The sequence below is a fragment of the Mauremys reevesii genome, linkage group 16 (assembly GCF_016161935.1).
Source record: "Mauremys reevesii isolate NIE-2019 linkage group 16, ASM1616193v1, whole genome shotgun sequence".
NCBI lineage: Eukaryota > Metazoa > Chordata > Testudines > Geoemydidae > Mauremys > Mauremys reevesii.
In genome coordinates this window covers 22,856,570-22,884,069 of record NC_052638.1, presented here as the reverse complement: position 1 = coordinate 22,884,069, position 27,500 = coordinate 22,856,570, and the positions used below count along the sequence as shown (strand labels likewise).

At 38.4% G+C, this 27,500-nt stretch overlaps 1 protein-coding gene across 8 annotated transcripts in view; it reads right to left on the bottom strand.

The window, feature by feature from the left end:
• ZNF536 (zinc finger protein 536) overlaps window positions 1-27,500 on the bottom strand; it is a 521,459-nt gene that overhangs the window by 325,729 nt on the left and 168,230 nt on the right. For 7 of the 8 annotated variants that reach the window (XM_039503707.1, XM_039503708.1, XM_039503709.1 and 4 more), the window contains one exon: window positions 24,389-24,470. The gene's annotated coding sequence lies outside the window, so the exon portion shown is untranslated. Of the gene's footprint in view, window positions 1-24,388; window positions 24,471-25,355; window positions 25,410-27,500 lie in introns of those variants that run through there. The other variant, XM_039503715.1, reaches the window with a different exon arrangement.

The following is a 27,500-nucleotide window of genomic DNA, read 5'->3' as shown; positions in this document are numbered from 1 at the left end:
CCACTGCATCCGCTTCTCTCTTCCCATCCTGTGTTGGATCCACTTCAGCCTGGGAGCCAATTGCTTCACTCAGCTGAAGCTGTTCTTATAAATGTTACCAATTATCTCCTCTTGGCCACATCAAAGGTGTTATCTTTCCCCACCCTCCTCTATCTCTACTCTGCAATTGACAGTTTCCGGTTCTTGGAGACACATAAGCACAGGGCTACTCTGATGGGTGCAGTGGTGCAAAAGCAGAGGGCCTTTTATGGGCTCTCTACCTGCAAGTGAACGCCATTCAGGGGATCAGATTCTAAGCTGGTATAAATTGTCATAGCTCCATTCAAATCAATAGACCTGTGATGGTTTATACTAGCTGAGGATCTAGCTCTAAGAGAACAAGCTAGAACACCGAGCCCACTCTGGCCATTTTAATGTCTTCCCACATGCCTTAGTCACTACATTTTCCTTTCTCCACTTGGTAGCCATGTTGTATGCCAATTCCCCTTGAACAAAGAGACTTTCCTACACAGTGGGAAGGTATGTTATGTGTGAAGTTTTGCAATGCACTGAAAATTATTCAAAAGAAATATTTCAATTGAGCTGATTTTAGCAATAAATTAAGCTTTTGTCAAGAGTCATTTTTTAAAATAGCTTTTCTCAGAGAGAAGAATGGGAGTGCTATTGCCTGAAAGACAGAGTCTATTTCATAGGAAATTTGTTTAGTGGCTTATGTTTGATGAGTTTGCTGGTCTCAGAGCAGTCCCCAGTGTAAAGCAGCCACAACACCAAAAAACAAACCCCATCACCACCTTAACTGACACCTATTATGGGAGTCTTACCAGAAGGCCAAAACTTGTCATTACTCCCTAGAAATCATAGCCTGGGCTAGTTTGGGAGAGTTTTCATTGCTTATGTCTGTTCTCTGGATAAATACAGGGCTTCAGTCTACAAGTCTGTCAAATCCATCAAGTTTCACAAGTATTCAAATCACTACATTTTAAAATTCTAAAACAAAATTGATAAAATATATCCTGCCTAAGCATTGTCTGGTGCAATGCTACGGTGTGTTATCCACAAATGAAGGGACTGCCCACTGGCAAAGCTGCCATAAATACTAGCTTTCATAAATTGAGCAGTGCATTTTGCAAGAACAACTTGATATGGTACAGGAAAGCTGCATCCTTTTATACTGGCTTGTGAAGTAACTGAAAGCAGACTAAACCGGGACACGAGAGCACACGTCAGTGTTAAAGCAGTGTAAAACTCCTCAGTAAACAGAAGCCAAACTGTGCCGATTTTAGAGTAAGGAAAAAAGATTGCTGAAATTTTCAAAACTAGAGACAGTGCTCTTCTTCACCTGCTGCTCACAAACAGGGAAGAATTAGTAAAGGAAGCAAAAGTGGATGGGAACCCGGGAGGCAGTGACCATGAGATGGTCAAGTTCAGGATCCTGACACAAAGAAGAAAGGAGAGCAGCAGTATACAGACCCTGGACTTCAGAAAAGCAGACTTTGACTCCCTTAGGGAACTGATGGGCAGGATCCCCTGGGAGAATAACATGAGGGGGAAAGGAGTCCAGGAGAGCTGGCTGTATTTTATAGAATCCTTATTGAGGTTGCAGGAACAAACCATTCCAATGTGTAGAAAGAACAGTAAATATGGCAGGCGACCAGCTTGGCTTTACAGTGAAATCCTTGCTGATCTTAAACGCAAAAAAGAAGCTTTCAAGAAGTGGAAGATTGGACAAATGACCAGGGAGGAGTATAAAAATATTGCTCAGGCATGCAAAAGTGAAATCAGGAAGGCCAAATCACACTTGGAGTTGCAGCTAGCAAGAGATGTTAAGAGTAACAAGAAGGGTTTCTTCAGGTATGTTAGCAACAAGAAGAAAGTCCAGGAAAGTGTGGGCCCCTTACAGAATGAGGGAGGCAACCTAGTGACAGAGGATGTGGAAAAAGCTAATGTACTCAATGCTTTTTTTGTCTCTGTCTTCACAAACAAGGTCAGCTCCAAGACTGCTGCACTGGGCAGCACAGCTTGGGGAGGAAATGACCAGCCCTCTGTGGAGAAAGAAGTGGTTCGGGACTATTCAGAAAAGCTGGATGAGCGCAAATCTATGGGGCCAGATGCGCTGCATCTGAGGGTGCTAAAGGAGTTGGCTGATGTGACTGCAGAGCCATTGGCCATTATCTTTGAAAAATCATGGCAATCGGGGGAGGTCTCGGATGACTGGAAAAAGGCTAATGTAGTACCCATCTTTAAAAAAGGGAAGAAGGATCCGGGGAACTACAGGCCAGTCAGCCTCACCTCAGTCTCTGGAAAAATCATGGGGCAGGTCCCCAAGGAATCAATTCTGAAGCACTTAGAGGACAGGAAAGTGATCAGGAACAGTCAGCATGGATTCACCAAGGGCAAGTCATGCCTGACTAACCTAATTGCCTTCTATGAGGAAATAACTTGGTCTGTGGATGAGGGGAAAGCAGTGGATGTGTTATTCGTTGACTTTAGCAAAGCTTTTGATATGGTCTCCCACAGTATTCTTGCCAGCATGTTAAAGAAGTATGGGCTGGATGAATGGACTATAAGGTGGATAGAAAGCTGGCTAGATCATCGGGCTCAATGGGTAGTGATCAATGGCTCCATGTCTAGTTGGTAGCCGGTATCAAGCGGAGTGCCCCAAGGGTCGGTCCTGGGGCCGGTTTTGTTCAATATCTTCATTAATGATCTGGAGGATGGCGTGGACTGCACTCTCAGCAAGTTTGCAGATGACACTAAACTGGGAGGAGTGGTAGATATGCTGGAGGGTAGGGATGGGATACAGAGGGACCTAGACTAATTAGAGGATTGTGCTAAAAGAAACCTGATGAGGTTCAACAAGGACAAGTGCAGAATCCTGCACTTAGGAGAGAAGAATCCCATGCACTGCTACAGACTAGGGACCAAGTGGCTAGGCAGCAGTTCTGCAGAAAAGGACCTAAGGGTTACAGTGGATGAGAAGCTGGATATGAGCTGACAGTGTGCCCTTGTTGTAGAGAAGGCTAACGGCATTTTGGGCTGTATAAGTAGGGGCATTGCCAGCAGATCAAGGGATGTGATCATTCCCCTCTATTTGACATTGGTGAGGCCTCATCTGGAGTACTGTGTCCAGTTTTGGGCCCCACGCTACAAGAAGGATGTGGAAAAATTGGAAAGAGTCCAGCAGAGGGAAACAAAAATGATTAGGGGGCTGGAGCACATGATTTATGAGGAGAGGCTGAGGGAACTGGGATTATTTAGTCTGCAGAAGAGAAGAATGAGGGGGGATTTGATAGCTGCTTTCAACTACCTGAAAGGGGGTTCCAAAGAGGATGGAGCTAGACTGTGGTATCAGATGACAGAACAAGGAGTAATGGTCTCAAGTTGCAGTGGGGGAGGTTTAGATTGGATATTAGGAAAAACTTTCAATAGGAGGGTGGTGAAGAACTGGAATGGGTTATCTAAGGAGGTGGTGGAATCTCCTTCCTTAGAGGTTTTTAAGGTCAGGCTTGACAAAGCCCTGGCTGGGATGATTTAGTTGGAAATTGGTCCTGCATTAAGCAGGGGGTTGGACTAGATGACTTCCAGACGTCCCTTCCAACCCTGATATTCTATGATTCTATTATGATTCAGAAGAGAATAAAATGGAAGAACAATACCTTGTAAATCCACTAAAGAAAAAAAAAAGGAAAAGACTGTTACAATCTTATTATGCTTTGAGGGTAGAGCTGGTCAAAACACATCTGGTGGGAAATCCTAAGATTTCAAAATTTGGCTTAATTACAAATTGGGTCAAAAAGTTGACATTACAGAACTTTTTGCCAATTCAAACATTTCAAAATATTTTTTTCAATACAGTTGAAATGTTTCACTTTGATAAGGTTAAAGTTTTGTTTTGATTTTATCATTTTGATTATAATTTCTCATAATCTAAAACTTAAAACACTTAAACACATATAAATATAATTCACATGAAATCTTGTTGAAACATTTAGATAATTGCCCATTAAAATTTTCAAAAAAATTGGTATGTTCCCAATAAATATTTCAGCCTCATTAAATCTGCATTTTCCAATGGAAAACTGGTCCACTGGAAATTTTCAAACCAACAAGTTCTTCGCTTTTGACAAAAACTCAAAATTTCCCATTGAAAACTTCCATAGAAACTTACTGGGAAAAGTCATTTAGTCAAAAAATAAACCTATTTTTCTGTCCAAAACCAGTTTTTATGGAAAATTTTCAACCAGCTCTATTTGCAAAACCACTTTTTATTTTTTTTCCTCTTTTGTATTTCTGTGGGGGTTTTTTCAAAATCCTTTATTACCAATACTGAATGTATAAAAACAAGAGACATTGCTGACTCATTTTTTAAGTACATAAATTTTAACTTGTATAATGGATGCTGGAAAAAAAATTCCACTGAATAAATGAAACAGCCTTAGAGGTTATTTCATTTTTATATTTTCCAGAACATTTCATTTATTGATATAAAAATAAAAGCAATTTTTTCTTTGTAAAAAGAGACTTGATTAAAGTTTTGGTTAGGGTTAACTGTGTATAGTAATATTTAAACAAAGCCAGGACTAGAAGTACAGTACTTGTTAAAAGAAAAATGTGTGAATACAGTTTTTTTTACTATATTTCAAATTTACAGTCCTTTAGATTTTCTATTTCAATTATTAGTAAAAAAAAATTAGTACAAACAAAACAAAATTATATTCCCACTTTCACATTTCTTTAGATCTTAACTGACATTAATGAGCAAATACACACTAGGATGATGATCGTCCTGTAGGGTAAAATGGCTCATATACTATGTTGATAAGTTAAGATGAAAGAAATCCAGAACAAAGACACTACAATGGAGATATGTTTAGATTCCAAAATATTTGTATCAGTCAACAAAGGCAGAAACACCCAAAACAAAACAAAAAAACCCTGACAAGCAGAAACATCCACTTCTTTGACTTGACTGTATAATAAATACACTGTATAAATTAACACATTATTCTATTACTATTCCTAGCTGCCACTTACAATACATAGGTACATTAACATTATATACATATTTTCCATCTGGCCTTTGATGCATGCTTGTAGTTTCCATTGAATATCAATAGCATCCCTGAGCATGCATCTGAAGGCAGGATTTAACCTATGGGAGACACAACGAAGGATTCAAAGGAAGCCACCACTAAGGCTGAAATCCTGGCCCCACTGATGTGAGATTGTATTTGAGAAACCTCTGCTTAAAGTCAGTGACACACTGCCTCCCAAGCCTTGGAATGCAGCATCATGAATTGCACTGGGCAAACCATTCAAGCAAAAACCAGAACACATCCAAGAGGGTTAAGGAAAACTTTGTTCTGAGAAGTTGACATTGGTCACCTAAAAGGCATTTCCAGTATGTTGAATATAATAGTCACAACCCACATATAACTATGATCTCTTTAGCTATGAGAGCAATATAGGCATATGTATCCTCACCTACACCCTATTAGGAGAATTTCTTTAGGTGAGTAAATATGTTCAAATGCTTTTCTTTAATTTTTCTTTTCCTGTAGGTGAAGTGGCTTTGTGCATTATGGTGCTGACCTATGTCCTTAGGATCAACTGCCTACAATATAATCATGATGCTCATAATCCATCATAGCCTGGCACTGTGTGATTGATCTGTCACCAGACACAATACCATTCTAACACAAGGGTATGCATATACAAAAGAGAGACCATGTGCATCAAGAGTAGATTATAAGAGAGAAGGGTGGATTGGTAGCAGGATACCAACTTACTTGCAAATATAGCAGGTACACTGGTCCACCATCTTGATTGACTACAATAAATACCACTCAAAACTGGTACTTCCACCACTAAGGTCAGCACACTCACCAATCAGCATTGCCCAAGAGGTGATAGAAATCGTGCTTTTAGAACTGGTATTTCTTGTAATGATGTCATTCAAACTGGTGCCAAACACCAAGAGAGGCACAAAGTCAAATACCCAACCTATGTTTAGAGACTGATGGCACAGCTAGCAGTGATGAAAGGTGCACTGGGTGAATGCTGCAGTAGACCAGGAAAGGAGGGGCTGAAGAGAGATATGAGAAGGAATTCTTTCTGAAAAAAATTGATTTTTAAAAACATTTATTTCAAATTAGTTGAAGGAATGTAGTGCTTTTCAAAAGGGCCAGATTAACAGCGCTCCGTTAACTCACAGAACAGAGGCAGTATTGGCCGGAGAACAGGACACTTCTCCATGCTCTCTTGACAGTGATCTCTCACCTAAGGTAAGAGGCTTATTCAGTACTGAAGCCCAGAGAGTCCTTGGCCTCTCAGTTGAGATTATGACCATGTATGTTATCTGGTATCAAAGGTGGTGTTTTAAGTGATGTGGATGCCTCTTCACTAGGCACTGGATTTAGGGAACACATTTTTTATTTCACATTGGTCAAACAGCTGCCATATAGAAATACCCTTTGGTCACACCTGAACTAGGTTAACTATGAAATGGGTCACATTCCATTACCAACCTTTAGAATCATCCAGAACCACCTTTTATACTGAAGTTTTCCTAAACTCAATTTTTCCCCACTAGGTGATACCTTCAGTATATACCAAAATAAACTATCAAAGCCAGATTTAATCTGAATAACCAAGGGAAGTCCATAGGCTTTCAGAGTAGGCTTGGCTATGGAGGTTCCTGAAGTTATCCCTATCCCTTCATAATGGCACGTGAAAGTATGGATGGTCAAAAAAAAAACTCAGTGGAAAATAGAGCTTTCAACTAAATGAATTTTTGTGGATAGTGTCTGCTTTCTTATAAAATTTTCAATTTCTTAATTGAAAAAACAAAGACCAAAAATTATTTGGTTTTCAACAGTCTTTGGCTTTCCAGTTTTTGGTTTTTCAGTGAGAAGTCAACATTTTCTGTGGAAAATAAAAATATTTTCCGACCTGCTGTACCTGAAAGAGAGGGTGGAAGGATATTGCAAAATATAGAAGGCACCGGCAAAGAAAGCGTGATGTGCCATCTTTATGGAATAAATAATGGAGTAGGTGGAACAACTTGGACCAATTGTTACTTGACTGGATATTTCTTCACTTACAGAATAAATATATATCATTCACATTCATTAGGTGTCTCTTAAAACATTCTAATTTTAAATCAATGTTACAACTACATACTAGAGCTGCCTCAAAACCTGTTGTAGCTCAGGTGAAATATGTAGAAACTCGCTGAGGAAAAGAGCAAAAAACTGTTGTATTTCTGTGGGGGTCTTCCCTGCCAGAGCTGATCAAAGCCGCAGCGCCGGGTGAGCATCCCAGACATTTTGGGCACTGCTTTTTGGCGCCCTCAAATCTTGGCGCCCTAGGCGGCCACCTAGTTTTCCTAATGGTTGCACCGGCCCTGGCCTCAGTTAAACTAGAATAGGAGGAAATGAAGGGAGAAAAGAGGTCCAGAGGATAGGGCCGTGGAACTGTGACTAATGAGAGTTGAGTTCTACTCCTGCTCTGCCATTGACCTGGCTCTGTGAACTTGGACACATGCTGATTGACCTTCATCTGTCTGTGTCTCTTTCCCCTCTAACCTTTTGTCTGTCTTGTCTATTTAGACAGTAAGTTCTTCGGGGCAAGTACTGTCTCTCACTACATACACAGCAGTTAGCTCAAAGCTTGGTTGGAGTGCTAGGCATAGCTGTAATACAAGCAAAACCAAAAGCCTCCAGGAATTACCAAGTGTGTTGCAGACAGACCCGGCCCAATCTCTCTCTCTCTCTCTTCCTGCATGGGAAGGTTGGAGGAGAGAGAGGAAAAGAGGAGCAGAATGTGTAGAGAAGTGCACAGCTGGCCTGAGACATGCATGTACAAGTAAGGCCAATGACTGGGAGCAGAATTTGATAATTTTCATCCTCAGTCTCTTTACCCTGTTGCCACATTGCTGCGCACTGAGTATTATCCCACTATATCCCAGTATTTCATGTGTCTCTGTTTATTAAACACACATTCTATTTAAGGCTATCTGGCAATATGAGTTTTTGCTCTGTCATCCCTTAATATTAATAGCTATTGTTCAAAATGTACTATTTATAAAAAAAAACATGTTATAGAACTAGTGATCCTATATATCCATACTATATATGTATATTTAAACATTGGCAAAAATGAGATTAGTTACATTTGTACAGTACCTTGCACAACAGGGCTGGGGCTCCAGAGTGACACTGACATAGAAATAAATAAAATAAGAATACATTATATATAAAAATATACCACCATAAATTCTTGGTCTCACGTTCATTTTGCCCACTCCTTTGATGTTTAACAGAGCTTTAGAAAAATTACAATGTCAACTAGTTTAAGAGAGACAAAAATCCTGATCAATGACAAAGGATTTTATAATAACCATGTATAAGAAGAAAGGAATTGTTCAGGGTGGTTCAATGGGTTATCACTAAGAGTAGTAAGATAAATCGGGGACTTAAAGGATTTCAAGAGAAAGTTCCTGAAAATGTTTTCTGTAGACTATGGAAGTTAAGTAGTTGGAACCTCAACCTTGGGACATTTAAACCTAGTGTGGAAAAAGCACAAGCAAATACCTTCTAGGGAACAATTCCATCAACAAGGTGAAATAGATGCATAATAGGTCTTTTGCTGCTCTGATTTTTATTATTCTAATCCATCACCTTTATTTTAAATAGACCTTAAAAATTATGTTTGTGAGAAAATTATGACTCTGCATCTATTTTTTTATATATCTACACACACACACATATGTATATACACAGAGACGTACACATACACATATAGGATTTGATTTTAAAAGCACAAAGTACAAAAACCAAATTTGCATCTAATTTGCACATCCTATAGCTGCAATTGCATGTGTAAATAAAGTAACAGAAGATACTTATATTGTCATTTCCATGCACAATTTGCATGCACAATTGTGATGATTCACCTCACAAACTATGCAGGTAATTGTACACATATTTTGTGTAATGCATTTAAAAATTAGGCCAAAAATGTAAGAGTATCTGTTTGGACATATGTCCTGCTTCAGCCAATGAAGCTTATCCAGTCTATGAGCTGTGCCTGGAGACCTAATAAAACGGAAATTATATGGGTTGGATCGTGGGTAGAAGCCAAAGGCAGATGAGGGGGCTATGGAAGTGTCCAAGGAGGAATTCTATCTAATCCAGCTATAATTTCACCACAGGGTCTTGGGGAGTAACAGTTATGCCACCCTGGGTGAGACTACAAGACTTCACTGATCTCAGATTTGTTGACTGGTGCTCCGGGAAGAATAGAGCCATGGCACCATCGTCGTCCTTCCTCTCCGCCCCACCCCTTTTGGGAAGGCTAACACTCCTCATGGCACTTTTTAGAACCCACAATGAGAAGAGCCAGAGACTTCAGAAAGTCCATGAGGGAATTTACTACTGCCAATCTGTTGAAGGTGGATGGCACTTAGATATTATGCTGATGGGCAGCAATGCCAAACCTTTTACAGTAGAGAGATAGAGAATCAGCTGTCGGCTGCACCAGGGCTCTCATGCTGCAATATGTCTGGCTTCACTACAGGTATGCAAGATGGACTGAAAGAGGGAGGATGAAGGCATCAGTCTGGCTCTCTATGTATGGAATTGTCAGATAAATAGGATTTTCAGAAGGGAGACTCTCTTATCTACTAAGAAAGTGGCCAACACTCCCTATATGAGGGCCATACAATGCACAACGTTGTGTGTACTTCAACAGAGATTGAGAACAACAAAAGGAGATGAGGGAGTGAGGAAGGTATTTTCACTGTAAGTATTTAGCCTACAATTGAAATAATGATCCAGGGCTTTTTACAGATAGTTTGGCCTTGGGTTATCATAGCATTATGAAACAGTGCCTGACATTGATTTCTTTAGAAAATTCCCATTTACTTGAATGGGTGCTGCAGATGTAGAATGATAGCAGCATATAGCTCTTAGCCATTAATGCCCAGAGCTTTCATAATTATTATTATACATTACTGAGGATACACTATATTTATTATACAGACTACAGTAGGCCTCTTTTGCGAGCTGCCCTGGGCCTGTTCTCTGAGCCACATCAAGCAGGAAGTTTAAATGAAACGGCTCCCAAGTTTCTTAAATGGTTTAATAAAACATATACTGACTGCAATATTCAGTTTATAGTAGCAAACTATTGCCCCTTGGTTTGAAAAATGACCTCTAGTTGGCAATTTTACTCTCAGCTTCAAAGATTATAGTCCACTGTTGGTCATTTTCTCAATCCACAGGGCAATACTTTTCCATAACAAGCTCAAACAGCAATCAGTATTTGTAGACTGCTACACAAGTTGAGGATAATATGCCTCAACACATTCTGTTATATGACTAAACAGAAGAAGAAATAACCCGGTGACACAGATACATGGAGAAAAGGAATGCTAGTCTCTTGATGCTGAGGCAGCAGAAAAGTAAATTTCTTTGTATTTTGCAGATTTGTATTGCATTTAATGCCTTTAATACAAAATAAAGGTCTCTAATTTGATTCTCTTTTTACTAATAACATTTGGCTTTGTATTGTCTTAGGTGTATTCTTATTTTAATGTATTATAGCAAACACTAGATCCTGTGAGTGGCTATCAAATTTACAAACTTTAATGAGAGAGACCCTAAATATAAAATCATATCATCATAATATATTCAGAGCCCAATTTTCAAACAGAGGCCTCAAATATTCAACTGCCTGTTGGCATATAAAATATATCACATTTATGGGCCTGATCCTGGGAGACTCCTATATACTTCAAAAGGCTCTAAATAGTTTTTTCAGCATCTAAATGTGGGATTTGACTATCATGTTAAGGCGCTTACATTTGAAAAATGGGTTCCCCACTTACCGAATCAAACGGCTATTTTGTGGAGAGACTTGTCTTATGGATAGGTCAGAGGAGCAGGAAGCAAGAGATCGGGTTCTGTTCCTAGCTCTGCCCAGATGTCCCACATAACCTTCTCTAAAAAATGGGAGTAATAATACCTACCTAGCTAAGAGGAGTGCTGTGTGGCTTAATTCATTAACAAATGAAAGATCTTGCAGATCCTCCACCATAAATACAAAATATTATTATTACTATTACAAGGGTGACACCAACTCCTCTGTGCATACAGCCTGAGAGCTCTGGTTGTATGCAGATAGAGTGCAGGGCATTTTTGAATGCATTATTTACCCATATCCAGAGCCAAAGTGGAACAAATGGCACAGAGTCCTGGAGCAAATGATTTAATGTAAAAGTGAATCTGCAGCCCTGCCTCCCCACTCTAGATGTGGGGGTCCAGCACCAAGCCCTCTGTTCCACTTAAATGTGGCACAGAGGCTGTTGCGGGGCTCCCTGGCTAAATAACACATAGTGGTATCTATCAGTCCATCCAATGTGCCACAGAAAACATCTGTTCCAGACCTGCATAAGCTGGTGCAAAAGACTTCATGCCTGACCTGCCCCCAGTGTTGCACTTTGGGATGCCTGAATGGCAACTTTTTCTGAGACATGTAGGGGCTCCACAGGCGGTCCTACATTGCTGCTCAACCACTTAGGGCCTTTTGCTAGCCTCCACATCTGGATGAATTGCATCCATAAGTACTGATATATTTGGGCTAAAGAATATGTTCATATCTGACTGCCAGAAGATGATGACCCTCTATTTTAAAACTCTGCGTTCAATTTACATGCTTAATTCATTAATACTATTTGGTGAATTTGATTATACATTTTTATGATTTTAGAGAAAAAAGCTTTTTAGTATAAAAAAGCAGCAATTACCTTTTTTAAAATATATTTCATTTTTAAAGTATAAAAATGGCACCTATGTACCATAGGATAATGGATTAATTAAGGAATATTATGTTTATCCTAAGTCCCAACCGAGTTGTACATCTTCGTAACTCACTCATAAAAAATAATGTATTATCCCATTCTCAATAATGATATAACTTCTATTTTTACCATACCGCTTCAGAATAAATTGTTCTAAATTGGATTATCCTGAGATACAGTAAGGAATGTAAAAAAATTACATTGTTATTTTAAGAATTTACATTGCTATGTATAAAAATCATAATCTTCTCACTGTGCTTTTGAACTGTCATGTTATTCCCACTGTTATGAAATCAAGCTGCAACTGCCACACCTAAAATCAAATGCAATGCACATTACAGCCCTTTGCATATACAATGTATTTGTTGCCTTAATCACAAAACCACCAGACAGTATTTTTATGACTATTTCTTTGTTATTGACAAATCATGTATGTAGGTAACACACAAATCTGCATGCAAAGGCTCATAAAAGCCTCAGATTTCTAAATCAACAGATGAAAAATCCCAAAATAATAATGTACAGATGTTCCTTATTTAAATGAGATGTTGGCATTTAATGCTGCCAATCAAACGTGATAAAATTCGTGAACTTCCAGGTATTCAGCATTTACAGTGGATAATTTTTTTAATCAAATGATCATTCCAGATGACTGAAAAAAAATATTGTTCAATAAATATAAAATGGTATATTACTGATGCTATCTTTGGGTTACTATACAAGAGGTCAATTGAATGCTATTGTTCATTACCAGATTCTTTTCCTTTTACATCTAAGGTTGGTTGTTTTTGCTGTCCTTAAAACTGAAATACTTCACTAAAAGTACATTATCTGTACATTATCTGTATAGTAATCCTCTTCTCGAACATAAAATGGAATATCAGAATTTCTAATCCTGCGCAGATAATCATTCCAATCCATAGTATGTTTTACTGTAAAGACAGAGTAATACAATATGTTTGATAAATCATATATGTACTGTGTACAAGGAGAAAGGTTTCTCTCTTGCCCTACAAGATGCACCTGCATTAAAAAAAACACACATTAAATGTTGCCATTGTAGAATCTTGAGAAGTTTTATAACAGAGACATCTAAGCTTAGAAGAAGGAAGGTGGTCTATAGGTCAAACAAGTTTCTGATGAGAAGTGATTAAGCCGAAGTACTATTCCATCAATTATAAGTCTTCATCCAGGCATCAAATCCTTGAATCTTCTATTCGTTAAATAAAGCTGATTTTTATGTATTTCAAAGCAAAAGAACATGAAATCCTCCCCAGCTCTTTTACTCAATTTGGAGCCATCTAGCTATGCACACTGGGTGTGTAACCAGCCTCTAACTACTGGGGATTGGAAGGAAATTTTCCTTGGGCACAGATTATCCCATAATTGCTAACTGCAGGTTTTTTTGAACCTTCGTCTGAATCTGCTTCTCCTGGCCACTTTCAGTGACTGGATGCTGTACTAGATGGCCCACTGGTATGATCCAAAATGGTAATTCGATGAGCTTTGTCAATTGGCTTTGTCTGGCCAATTGTTAGCCTAACTACAAGAATTTATTGCAGCTACCCTTACCCGTGCTCCCTCCCCTCTGACACCTGTTGCTTGTCACACTGACTTGCTGCATCTTGTCTTAAATGAAGCCCCAATCCAGCACACTGAATCCGGCTGGCAGACCTGTGCAGCCAAGCCCCATGGAATTCCAGGGGCTGCCTGACTGGAGGATCAGGACCTTAGAATGGAAAGCTCCTCAGGGCAGGGTCCATGTCATGCTATGTGAACAGTGCTAAGCACCATTGCACTGCACTTCTGATCCCTAAGACTATATAAAAGAAGCCATCTAAAGACACCACAGCAGCATGCCCATAACACCATTGTATGAAAGACAGCAAGTTATGGATAAAAGGACACAATGTAAAAGTAAACATCGTTACCCAATATGCACATAATTTAGTAAAATGTTTGAATAAAATATTTTGGGGATATTTTTCTTAACACAAGGATTTTTTAATGATCTTAAAGTCTTTTTAAAATTAGCATGACAGAACAGAGTAAATGCATAATTAAAAATAAATTAATTAACAAAAAAGGAATTTATTACCTGATAATTATTTCACTGTGACTCAGTTATACCCATGCAGAATGATGAGTAAATCAGGCAGGCAGGCTGCAGCCTATCATGAGCCATCATTTTAATTCCCCTATGCCCTAATTTACTTCTCTTCCAATGTGTAGCAGGGTGGTTAGTAACTCTAATGGCCAGGGGTCCTTTTTCAGGCACCCTCCTCTCTTGCTGGCCACAGTCTCTGTGTGGCTCACAGCATCCTTACCAGGGCTGGTTTAATATCAAATAAAGTTCACGCAGTCCTCAGAGTCCTTAATCACAAAATAGTCCAAACACTCCTCCATGAGTCTCCAGTATAAAGTCCATAATCATAATTCAACAGTTCTGATTCTTCTGCCACACCCAGAGCTCTTCCTCTGTCAGTCTGCTCCCCCGCAAAGCCACCGGTCCCAGTCCTTTCCGGCTAGAACTTAGCCCTCCAGCTCTGGCTTTCTTCTCCTTCAGAGTCTCTCCTGGTCTGAAAGAGCATGCAGTCTCCATACAGCCCTTCTCCAGAGAACTCATCCCAATTAGCTGAAAGAGAGGGGAGCCCTGCCCCACCCTACGGTCCAGGGCTCCTCTTCGCAGGCCCTTAAAAGGAATGATGCATGGGGGGGGGGGGTTTTCTCTCACATACAACTCCTAATTATCCAGGACCACTTCTTCCCTTCTGCTACCAGACCATTTTCTGGGCCTTTATTCATTCCAACACCTGGAATGGGGTCTTCTGGAACCTTTTATTCTTAAAGGGCCAGAACACCATTTATATACTGTAAATCTCTGAGAACCAGTAAAACTGAGACATATGGAGGACAATGTTTCTTCTACTATATGCACTGTATAATGCCCAAAAATGCCCATCTAAAGTGGCATGGGGGCAACTAAATCACAGAGATATGCCTTGGTTATCAGCAAGAAAAACAGCTTCTACATAACACCATTTTAGCAATGAGACGAAGCAAAAATAAAAGAAAGAGCCAATATAAATGTTCTTGCAAGGTATATCAACATCATTCTCCAAACTGGGAAAGCAAAGGTCAGTTACTACATTAAGGGTCAAGAGTCAGACCCACAGTCATTAATTCATATAACCAAGTGAATATTAAAAAAAACATCTCAAGTCCTCCATAGATACAAACCTTTTGTCCCCTTTTTCAGGCAAAGAGGTGGCCACTGAACTAGAAAAAATACCCCTAATCTTTACTGCAGACTGGAGGCTTTGTGTCTGATATAACTTTGAGAGTAAAGACTACTCCAACCACAAATATTGAGCTCTTTAGAAAGCTCCTCAAGAAGAGAAAAACAGATAAATTAACCGCCAGGAGAAACACTTTCCCTCTCTCTGAAGAAGCAGCCGGTATCATCATGATTTCAAGTTTTTACTTAGATAGAGTTTGCTATCAGAAAGAAAAAGGACCAAGGTCAAATCTCCAAACTGTAGTAACTATGAGTCTAACCAAAAGGAACTGTTAGGTACCTTTGAGACTGATTGAAGAGGAGAAGCTGCTCTGACTGAAAGAAGAGGGGGAGAAATAGAGAATCTCCATCCTAGACTGTTGTTACATTACAACCCCAGATCCATCATTAATTTAGTTCACTTGTCTGCTTTGGGAGGAAATGCACTGAGAGACTCAAACTGTTCCTCCTGAGAGGGACTGTTGCATAAGTGGGAAAAGAGGAAAAGTTTGAGAAAAAAAATCTTCTAAACAGAAAATAAGGAATTTGAGGCCAGATCTTCAGCTGTTGTAAAATTGTGTAGGTCCATTGAGTTTAATGGACTATACCAATTTACATCAATTGGCCATTGCAATAAACAATTCAGTGAGATTCAGCTGAGATTGGAAGAAAGAGAGCATCAAATGGAGCCTTTCCAGAGACTGCTATTGAGCTGTTTCTTTAGTGGTGGTAGACGAGGGTGTGGGAAACCTCTCTTAAGTAGTGAAAAACCAGAAAAAGAAAACAGGACTTGTTTGTGTTTTTAAGGCATCAAACTCTCTCACTGCTGAACTCCTGATGGCCAATCACATTCAAAGGCACAAGAGAGGACAGAAATCACAGCATACACACCTGGAAGCTCCCAGAGTCAACACCATACAATTGTACACATGTTACACTGATGGCTTCTCTTGCTCATCTGCCCACTTTCCAAAGCCTCACTGTATTAGCCTATATTGCTAAAGAGAAACTCCTTGACTTGCTGTGTGAATTCATATAAGCTGCTGCACTCCAAAGGTAAGCCACCAAAATAACAGAGATAATATTTGCCATCTCTTCAACTCAGAGGAAGGGAGAGGGGCTGAACATTCAGGTAGAGTGAAAAGGTAGCAGATCAGAGGACACAAATATCTGGCCCTGTAATTGGCCCCTGCACCAGCCTGACTGATGTAAGGGAAGGCACTGATCATCCTCCTTTGGTGGCAACTATGCCCCAAAAATATTTTTATTTATTTAATTACATTTAAGAAGTGCCACTTTTCCCCAGAGTTCACAGCTACAATTCAAAAATATTTTGAGGGCAGGACTCTGCGACAAGCTTCTTAGTTGCTTTTAGTAATAAGATAATTATCTGTAACTATATAAGGAATTACAATTTTAAAAAAAATCACATAAAAACAGCTTTCATTTTTCCCAATGTGTAGAAAAGATTCTCTGCCTACAACTCAAATTATCATTCCTTCCTTTGTGCAAAACGAATTGACCCAGAAAACTAAAAGGGTAACAACCCATATTTGCTGGGCTTATTCAGCAGCCAAAAGTTCATGAAAAACACTGTTGTGTATCACATAGCAACCACTTGATGCCTATTATCAAAATACAGTAGTTACTGAAAAAGTAAAATCTTGCACTCTAAAATATAAAGCAGGGCTGTAATGTGTGTTTAGTTTTGTTGGGATATATTCAAGCCATGCCATTTTCTGCCTTTCCACAGCTTTGGCATACTTGGTCAGCTATGCACTTTTCAGTTATGCACTAGGGAAAACGTGGGGGACTCCTGCAGTGTTTTGCAGAGAGGATACTGTCAATTGAGACCAGGGTTTGAGATAACTGTTAAGAGAGGAATTATATGTGCTCTATTTTTGCACAAGTACATTCAGGTTTTTTTTTTAAATGTCATATACAAGAGTTTGGGAGAGGAAAGAAAAGGGTGATGATTATTGATTCAGCCCTACCCCTGCGGATTGTTGGCTATCCCCAGAGAAAACCACCACCAAATCCCCAGCAAGTAGTCTATAGGTGGACAGATTTCACATTTGCAGTTTTGAATTTGTTTTTCTTATCAGCTCTAGTTTTAAGTCAGGATTGTGCGGCAATCTCTGAGCAGAATTTCATATCAGAAAAACAGTAAACTTAGGCAGAATGGGGAGAATGCTGTTTCTCCAAATTCTTTATTTTTATTTTTAACCAAAAAGAACCCGAAAAAAAACCAAAAAACAAAACCTATATATGGGAAGAAATATAAAGTGTATTGTGGAAACAATACAGTATTAGCAATCTGGGTTAAAAACTGGAGGAATGTTTTTATTCTAAAATATTTTTAAAGGAACAGCAGTTGTAGTAGCTGCTAGGAGAACTTGAGTTGTAGGGCAGGCTCCAACCCCCACAGGAGTCAACAGAAAGATGCATTGTCTTCAAAAAGAGTTAGATCAGACCACTACTTAGAATACAAGGCCAAGGCCAAAATGGATCTCCTTTAGCAACAGGAGGGAGAGATAAAGGGGAGGATGAGGAGGGCATAAACTACCCCAGCGGTAGGCATCACATGCTATCTTCAAGGAGGTAATTTAAAAATCTCTAGAGTATAGTATTTTTTAACAAATGTCAAGAAGGAATTGTTGACTAGCTTAGCTTCCCTCTGCTATTCTTAGGTAAGGCTGTATTTTGCAGGTGTGCAACATTTCCCTTTGTTTGTTCTATCATACAGTAATAAGCTTGTTCAGATTATCTGCTTATCTAAAAGAGTGGTTGAAATTAATTTGAGTGGTGGAAATATGAGATCACCAGCAGTGTACAATAAGTGGCTAAGAAAGCTAAAAAGGGAAAAAATCAGAATGCATGTTATTTCTAAGGTACCTTACCTTGAGCCTACTGAATGCAGATAAGAGCATGTTTGCGGTTTCCATGATCTATCAAAAGAGAGTGAGTGCTAGGCAGTTAACCCCAACTTCACGTGTGAAGTAGCTAAGGTGCAGGAAGATGTGAGGGTGCATTAGGTAGCTAAAAGTGAAGAGGTGGTTTTGATGTGATTGAAGATGGGTATGGCTGAATGTTTCCAAGATAAGATGGGGAACAAGGACAGAGTGAAGATGTAGCCTGCAATGCTGTATGTGCTTCTGCTCCTCTCTATGAAAGCCCTGGGGGAAAGAAAAGATCACTTTCTCCACTCTGCTTCTTCAGAGCACCCAAAGGCTGCATACCGTCACCTATCCTCCTTTTTACCTTCTTATGCATTGATACTGGAAAAAGTATACTATACTTGTATGCCCACTTGAACAGAATATTTGCATTGTCAGATAGTAGATAGGTATATGAAATACACAGGAATTTCTTATATACAGGAAATATGTGGGTTGGTCACTGGTAGATGATCTTACCACGACTAGATGAGGTAACAGTGGTAATTATAAATGATTAATGAACAGCCATTGTTACAGTAGAACAGTCATGCCTAATTTACCAGCAAGATATTGGCATACTTGATAAAACAAAAAAAGAACCATTAAATTTCGGTGAACAGTAAACTCATGAAAATGTTCCACTCTAACAGGGAGAATTTGTGTATAGAGCAATAAAGCAGCATTTTCTGCCCAATTCCATCCCATGCAGAAATTGTACACTTCTTTAGAGAGAGGGGTTCCAATGGTAATTCATGATCTACAAAAAAAGGTTCAGATTATCAGAAGAGCAATACCGACAATACTTTTATGCAAATTATTAGGAACAGATGAACCAAACTGGCTAACCCAAGACCCAGTTGGAACAATGGCTCAAAAGTCAAATCAAGCCTTACTTTGAGGCTTGAAAAGGTTGAGAAAAAATAAAAATGATTAATTTTACACTTCTAAAGCAAACCACTTTCACAGTTTCATCTACAGATCTCAAACACTTCACAAACATCAATTAAATTGCAAGACCCTTATGTGGCTGATAAGTGGTATTATCCTCGTCTTATAGATGGGGGAAAATGTATGTTTCATGCTTAAAGTCACACAGTGAGTTAATGGCAGTGCTGCGAGTAAAACCCAAGAGCTAAAGCTACCAGTATAGGTATTGACCTCACTGGTCCTGTGAGATAAACATTGATCAAATGAGATAAATGTAGCCTTAGAAAGACAAAAAGTCTTTTTTGTTTTTTCTTTCAAGGATTAGGCCCCAGTACATTTCATGTTTTGAGATCACCTCTTTTTGTTTATCCTATCAAAATTTGCCTGTTAAGGAATCAGTATTTAGACTTAAAGCAGGATCTGGTTTATGCTTTAGGCTTTGGAACTGGGATCTGAGGTAAATCAGGACTATGAATTTGGCTCCAGATTCATTATGCGAATATTTCACAAAGATTTCAGTTACATCAGAATGTGAAACGGGAAAAAAAAAATTCTCAGCATGGATTGTACCTGGAACTAAGATGCGGATCAAGCTTGTATCCAGGATTTGAATCCAAAACCTTATTCTCCACTGAAATATAAAGGGGCTCAATTCAAGGTTTCACTCTTGGTCCATGTCTATTTCTATGTAGACAACAGTTCTAAGTAAAGAGATAGGGCTAGATTGTGTAGTCCAGCCACGCTGCACTCAGTGCAAGAACAGAGAATAGGCAAAGGTGGCTTTAGGTTACTTTTGCGGCCCTCGATCCTTAGCCAGTGCAGTGATGGGCCGGTCCCCTGGTGTAGATTAGAACAGCCTAAAGGCTGCTGTATACTGCACTAACTGCCAATAGGATTGCTAGAGTGCAGAAAAGCCCTAGCTACCCACCGCTCTGTCTACCAGACAGAATCCCCTATGCCATGAGGAGAGTGGCACAGGAGTCACTACTGTAGCTCTACATGATCCTAGGATTCCCCTGTTCAAGAAGAATAAGCCTTCACTGGCTGGAGCTGTTGAGGCTTCTTTTCAAAGGAAGATCGGCACAAAGCTGCCTTAATGGACTGGTGCATTTGTCCCACAGACTGCCCAATGGACTTTTCATAGAGCCTCCTGCTGGACTAAATGCTGGGATGTTTAATGGAAGGAACAAGAATATTTTCAGAGAAAACATTGATGCCTATTTGAAAATGCTTTAGGTCATGGACTATCTAGTGCAAAATCTATCAAGACTATTGAGGGAAGTTCAAGGAGGACTGGTGGAGAAATATGCTATTTAAAATTCAATTCTTTGTTGGAAAAAGAAAACTATGCCATACCCTAGAACTTGATGCTATGACTACTACAACTTCAGGATTCATGAGTAATTAAGCAATACAATACAATGTAACCTGCACATGTAACCTGACTGTTCTAACCCAGTGAAAACAGGACAACTTTTAGGTAGCACCATTCAGTGGCCTGGCCAGTACAATTTTGTTTGAGCTTTAAGTCAATTTCTGCTAGTCAACTGATTTTTGGCTGGCCTCTAGGGCAGGTTTCACTGTACATTAAACATTTACTTCATTATTTAAAATGGGGAAGCAGTTTTTTCATCTTGTTTGAAACCCCTGAAATGGAAAGATAAACAAAAGTTTCATGATTTTTCTTTTTTCTGACTTGCTATATCACCAAGAATCAGTTTTATAGAGCAGATGAGAATGTCTTCTATTTAAATGATCAAGATACAAAATTGCATCCAATGCAGCAGAGAATAACATGATTACAAATACTGCAAGTAATATTATTATGTGACATATAACAATCACAGTCTAATTTTTTTACTAAAAATATGTGGAAAGATTCACACAGTTTATATATTTGTATTGAAAATATTTTTCGTTGTTTAAGCTGATTGCACATTTCAAATAATATACTGCTGTACTTTTTAGCCTAAACCAAATAAGGAATCCATACAGAACCGCACAAATATTTTGGGTCTTTTTAGACATTGGTGCTATTGACAAGATTAAAATATTTTTCTCATTCATTATTTATATTGATGTGGTGAAACAATGTGAAAGCGTATGCATTTAACACCATGTCACAAAGTAGAGCTAAAATGTGGACATACTGTTCCATTGAGATTTAACTGTGAAATTGGTTAAGTATATGTCACCCTGTCTACAATAATGATATCTCTGAGTGATGAAGATTTAAGATGCTTTGTAAAGATGGCATGTTATCCAAACTCTTAAACCACGCTGAAATAGACGTCCCAAGATTATCTCCTATTTGAGAAAGAGCATTATGACTAGGAACCTTGTAGCCAGCATACAGGGATCACATGTTCAGAAAAAGTAACACCAGAAAATAATTTTGATTTGATACCCTGCATAGAGAAAATATTTAACTCAAAAACAGTTGGGATGCAGTTGCAAACTACCCAGAGTTTAGAGGCAGATCCCAGTGTAACTTGAAGCCACTCTACCCAGCAACCCAGCAACATGTTTTGCCATTTGACTTTGCCCTCTGCTTTGACAGTTTCTTGGCCTGAGAGTACATCTGAGAGTTGGAGGCTAGGATCATGCAATTGAACATCAGAACGGCCATATTGGGTCAGACCAAAGGTCCATCTAGCCCAGTATTCTGTCTTCCGACAGTGGCCAATGTCAGGTGCCCCAGAGGGAATGAACAGAGCAGGTAATCATCAAGTGATCCATCCCCTGTCTCCCATTCTCAGCTTCTGGCAAATAGAAATACCTGATTTTGGAGTCAAAATGCATGGATGCATTATGGCTGAATCCAAAACCAGAAACAGCATTGCATGATTCCAACTGCCAGCTCACAGGGATTAATCTGCAGAGTAACTCTTTGCTAAGAGGCAAGGAATCTGCCAAAAAAGAAGGTGAGAACAAAGTCATTGTAGCAAAATTGATATTGTTGGGTAGAATGGCAGGGAGTTACACTGGAATCTGCTTCCCATAGTGTGTGGGGCAGTGTGAGGAGAGCTAGGTTGGTGGTTTGGGGTAAGAGTGAGGAGAAAGAAAAATAACATTTCAGACCAAATGCTTATTCTTACGAACTCTGATCTCGCCTATTATAAACCCAGGGAAATATCCAGAAGGTGGTGAATGTTTAAAATGCCCCCTTTAACAAAGCAACACAATGTAACTGGTATCTTTCTTTACATGTCAAACAGTTTGCCTAACAAATCATAATAATGCAGAATGATATAAAATTCACCCATCAAGCCCAAACACAGGCACAAAGATTACCATGGCAAAGAATTGTGAATTTCATTAAATATGTTAAAGGGAAAAAAATCAGCTTTGAAAAATAGTAATCCTGTCTTTCAACAAAAATATTATAGGAAGCTATGAATTTGGTAGATCTGAATAGGATGTTGGTACATGTTTTACTAAGGTAATATAATGGCACACTATTATTAGATCACATTAATCATTACTGTGCCAAAGGCACTGACAGCACCACTGAAAAGGATTGAAAGGGCTGGTAATGGATATAAATTACCCATTGTGTGATAAAAGGATTTTTACTAAGAAGGTAAGAATAAAACAGCAAATTTCTAATATAACTGTTGTGTAAAAACCAAAATAAAAGTAATCCACAGTCAGTAATATCCACAAAATCAGAAAGTAAGCACTTTGAAATAAGATAAAGTCACAATAAAAATTGTATACAATGTAAAATTAATTTCTTGGTGCATAATATTGCTATCAATTTAAATGGTTTACGTGATGACCTCTAAGGAATATGGTCAAGAGAAAGATAGGTTTAGCTAATTAGAGCTGAATATGAGTTTATGTAAATATATTTAACTTCCTCAGCAGTATCATAGGTTACAATGAACCCCAAAATTACAAGGTGTGTTATAGTATTTAATTTTCCCTTCTGTTCTCTGTAAGTTAAAAATTACAACAAATAACTGAACTCTGAAATGGTTTCATTTCGATTCCAAATGATGAAGCCATTAGAAAACAAGGCAAGCCTTTGCTGAGCTATTTAGCCATTTGACTGGTACCTTTTTTGTTACCAAAGATCCAATCCTACACCACTCTTTCACTTAGGCAAAAATCTTATGGACATCAATAGAAGTCACTAAACTCAATAAGCCAGACTGTATCTTTATTTTACAACAGTGTAAATCCAAAGTAGCTCCACTGAAGTCAGTGGAGTTACTCCAGATTTAAATCAGTGTAATTTTGTCTGAGTTAATCATGTAGGACAGGACAGAGCATTCTTTATCAAATTTTAAAAACTGTGGCTCAGATCCTCACATTGGTGTAGTTTTATTATTTGTTTTTTTTTCTTTTATAGATGCAGACACCAATCCTGGAAATACTTAAGTATGTGCTTAACTTTACTCACATAAGTAGTTCCATTAACTTCAATGGGACAATTCATACCCCTAAAATTACTCACCTGCATGTGAGTGTGCAAGGTCAAAAGCTTTGATGGGCCTGAATCTCCTCTCACCAGTTATAAATCAGTGTAACTCCGCTGAAGTACATAGAATTAGTGCTGATTACACGTGTAAAATTGATAGGAGATTCATGTGCCATGATTGTAATGTGAAAGTAACACAATAGGAATTCAACTTTGAACCGGAAGCCATCCGAATTTTGGATTTAAGAATCAGTTAATAATTGTAGAATTAGTTATAGGATACAAAGCAAAACTTTTTTTCCAAATTTAGGACCCTGGGGCCTGATTCTGATTTCACACTGTTTTTTACCCCATTGTGAACCCAAAGGGTTAATAGCAGTTACTTTTGAACTGCACTGATACAGCTGAGAGGAAAATCAGGTCTATAACCTATTATGGAAAAACCCCATTGATTTAAGTAGGTGTTGTTCGCATAGTAATACAGAACAGAAGAGCGCCCTTAATAATATGCATGAGAGATCTTCAATAGAACTTGTTCAAGAAACAAAATAAGTGATAAAATGAATACAACAAACTCCAATCATGAGTTTCATGGATTTTTTAAAATCAACAATCTGCTGATAAAGTAATAAACAATGATTTATTTCTAATACAATTTTACATACCAGCTGTGTAAGATGAACTTTCATGATCTTACAAAGCAGATTTTTACTTGAAAAAATCTATTCATAATCAATCTACTATAGGCAGTTTTTCCATGAAAGAATAAATTAAAATGTTTTGGTGGAGAGATAAGAAGATGCACAAGTTTGCTACAAAAACCAGATTGTAAATTGTTAATTCAGGTAGGTCATTTTAATGCAGTTTATTAAGATGGTGCAACTAAGCTGTTTTGCATAAATCACATTCATTAACAGAGAAAAAAGTTAGGCAATAATATAATGAATGATCCTTACCAGGTAACTCTCAAACCAATGAATCTTTCTCTTGGCTGAGAGAAATTCCTAGTGACATGGGATAGGTACTGAAGGTCAGGAACTGTAAAAACAAGAAATGTGAGAAATTTAAAATATCAAAACCCTATGTTTAAACAAGTCTTTTAAACTAAAACTTTACAATACCACCCCCAAGTAGTTCTAATGTAACAATGTATATAGAATTCTTAGGATGAGAGTATTAACAGGATTAACACTTTTTTTTTAAGGGCTCAATAATGCAAGCGTTTGGTGGTCATTTATTTTTGAGAACTGAAAAGTGCTTTCAGCTCTGGATTGTTCTGAGAGGGAAAACCTCTCTTCAAGACAATGCAAAGGAACAGAATGAAATTCTTCTGATCCTATCCCCTAGACAGTGCAGCAAGAGAGGACAAAACAGGATAAAACAAAAGTTGCATAGCAGACATACTGTAGAAACCCAGTTATTCTCTTTGACATTGATACTCTAATCTCTCAAACCGAGTCAGAGAGAACAACTACTAATTGTGTTTCTACTTTTTTAATTCCATTTTATAACAGAAATAAGTCCTTTGGAGATGATCTCATCTAATAAACCCCACTTAAAAGAGATAAGAGCCAGAAGTAAAAGCCAATATACAATACTTCCAAGGTATTTGTCTGTAGCGAATTTAGGGACATTACATTAGTAACAAAGTACAAACAAAAACAAAGGGAGCTCTTATAGCAAAATAAAGTTGACAATATTAAAGCTATAATCTACAGACTTTAAAGCTGAGAATTCTACGCATGTTTATGCCCATGCATGCCTGACAAATGAAATTAAAGGTCATTCTCAAACAATACACTCTTCTATCTATACTAACTTAAGTAGTTTATACATCAGGCTACAGGCTCTCAGAACGCAGTACAGTCATCACAGGGTTAGGGACCCATCTTGCAAACTCTTGTTACCAAGCACAGCGCTTACTTCTCTGAGGAGTCCCATTGTCTACACCTGGTATTCAGTGTTTGCAGAATCATGTCCTTAACTTCTGAGAGAAAAAATGAATTTCTTGGTCATTTTACTGCAGTTGGGCTAAATCTTTCAACAATTAAATGAGAAAGGGTTGCGGGACTATGCCCTTTGTTCCCTTGAAGGGTAAATAATAATTGTGCTTATTTATATTGAAGGTCCAGGATACAACAATTATACAACTCCCAAACTCTGATTTTATTTTTTTTAATAAAATAGCCTTGTAACAGCACACTAAAGATCCAGGACCCAACTTTCTCACTGACTTACACCTTCTGCAGTAATTTAAACCGCCTCTGTGGCCAGGACAAATAGCCTCTTGCCCCATTTATATCTATTCCAAAATGCTGCTGCAAGGTTATTTCCAGCTCATCAATTTGGCCACCTCGCCAGCTCCCCTTCTCCATTGCATCAAACACAAACTATTTGTTTTCACTTTTAAAGGCCCTTGAAAGTCTATCTCTGCCCTACCTATCATCTCTTATAAAGTACTGAGCCATTGACCCGGGCCATTATTCTATAAATGATGCCAGTCTTGAGCGCCCATTTAAAAAGTTTTCCAAGAAGCACCTTTGTGGTTCTGCCATGCTGCCCCTCTTGCCTGGGAGGAACTCCCCATAAAAAATCTGCAAAGCCACCTCATTGTTCTCCCTAAATCATTCCTTAAGGCTCTCTTCTGCCATGATACCTATAAAGGAAATCAAAAGTAGCTAGACAGCTGATTTGAGGTGGCCCGTTTTTCATGTTTATTGGTATTATTTCATGGTTTCCTTGTGCTCCCCCAGTGGTTTGTTTTATTCAGCAGTTGTCTATAGTCTTATACTTAGATTGTAAGGTGGCAGGGACAGTCCCCTTGTTTGTGCTTGTGCAGTGCCAAGCACAATGGGGCCTTGCCCTATAGGTGCTACTGCAATACAAATAAATAACAATGCATCTGTGCACGGTGCATGCAAAGAAGGTGCAAACCATTCTCATGCTGATGTCCCATTTTTTGCAAGCATCAATGGCTATACCTGGTGCAAAGCAGTGTAAAACCAGGCCCATAGTCTACAACACTGGCAGAAGAGTATTTTAACCTTTCATAAATAATTTGGGTTTTCAAAGCCTGGTCAGTCAGATTTTGTCCCTCCTTAAATCCAAAATCAGGATCAGTTTGGATCCAGGTCACATTTATACATATCCCCACCCCCTTTCAGAATTCATATAAATGATTCTGGTGTATTGACCCTTCTCCAGTTATTTGAAAACAAACAGAGCATGAGCAAACTCCTGGACAGCTGTATCTATTAAAGCATTTATCATATAATATTTCCAATTGTACAGTCTCTAAACGGCGGTGACAGCTTATTTGGCATTTATTTATTTATTTTGTTGATGTCTTCAATTCAGATATACCTTTTTAGTGTTTACTTGTAACTCATTCAAAGTAAGAATGCTGAGAACTAGAAACAAAGATGATAATAAGCTGTTGCTTTAGAAAAGACGTTATCTCACTAAAAGGGGTTCTTAGCGCTCCTATGCCAACATCGTAGACTACATTTTTGCTATGCTATTACAAGGCTATTTGTGTTTAAAAAAAAGCAGATTTTACAAACACGCTCATGACTTGCAAAATTCTAACAATGATTCTCAAGGGGCTTTCACTAAGATGCATTATAAATTCTGATGACAGACAGAACACAGTAAGGCTTCATCTCTTAAAGTCCTGTACTGATTTGTTTGGAGGCTTCGTGTCATTGATCAGCATGTCAATGTCTCTTGCAATCTGCTTTCCAGTTCATGACTGTGAGTGAACCCCTCAGGTTAAAAACCTTAAATGATTTAAGATCTGTGATACGTAACTTCATGGACAAATTGGGAAAATCTGTAGCTTTGCACATTAAGCTGTAGTAGAAATGATTTAAAACCTTATAAAAAGATATTTTACTTACCTGTGCTAATATGATTCTAACATATTTGACACTGTATAAAGCAGATATTTTAAAGGGGTAAGCTGCAAGCATGAAAACAAGTTAAGATAGTTCCATTTATATCAAATTGGGCCACTTTAAAAAAAAAGTGCAATGTGCACCCCTGCAGACCAATTTATCAACCAATTGA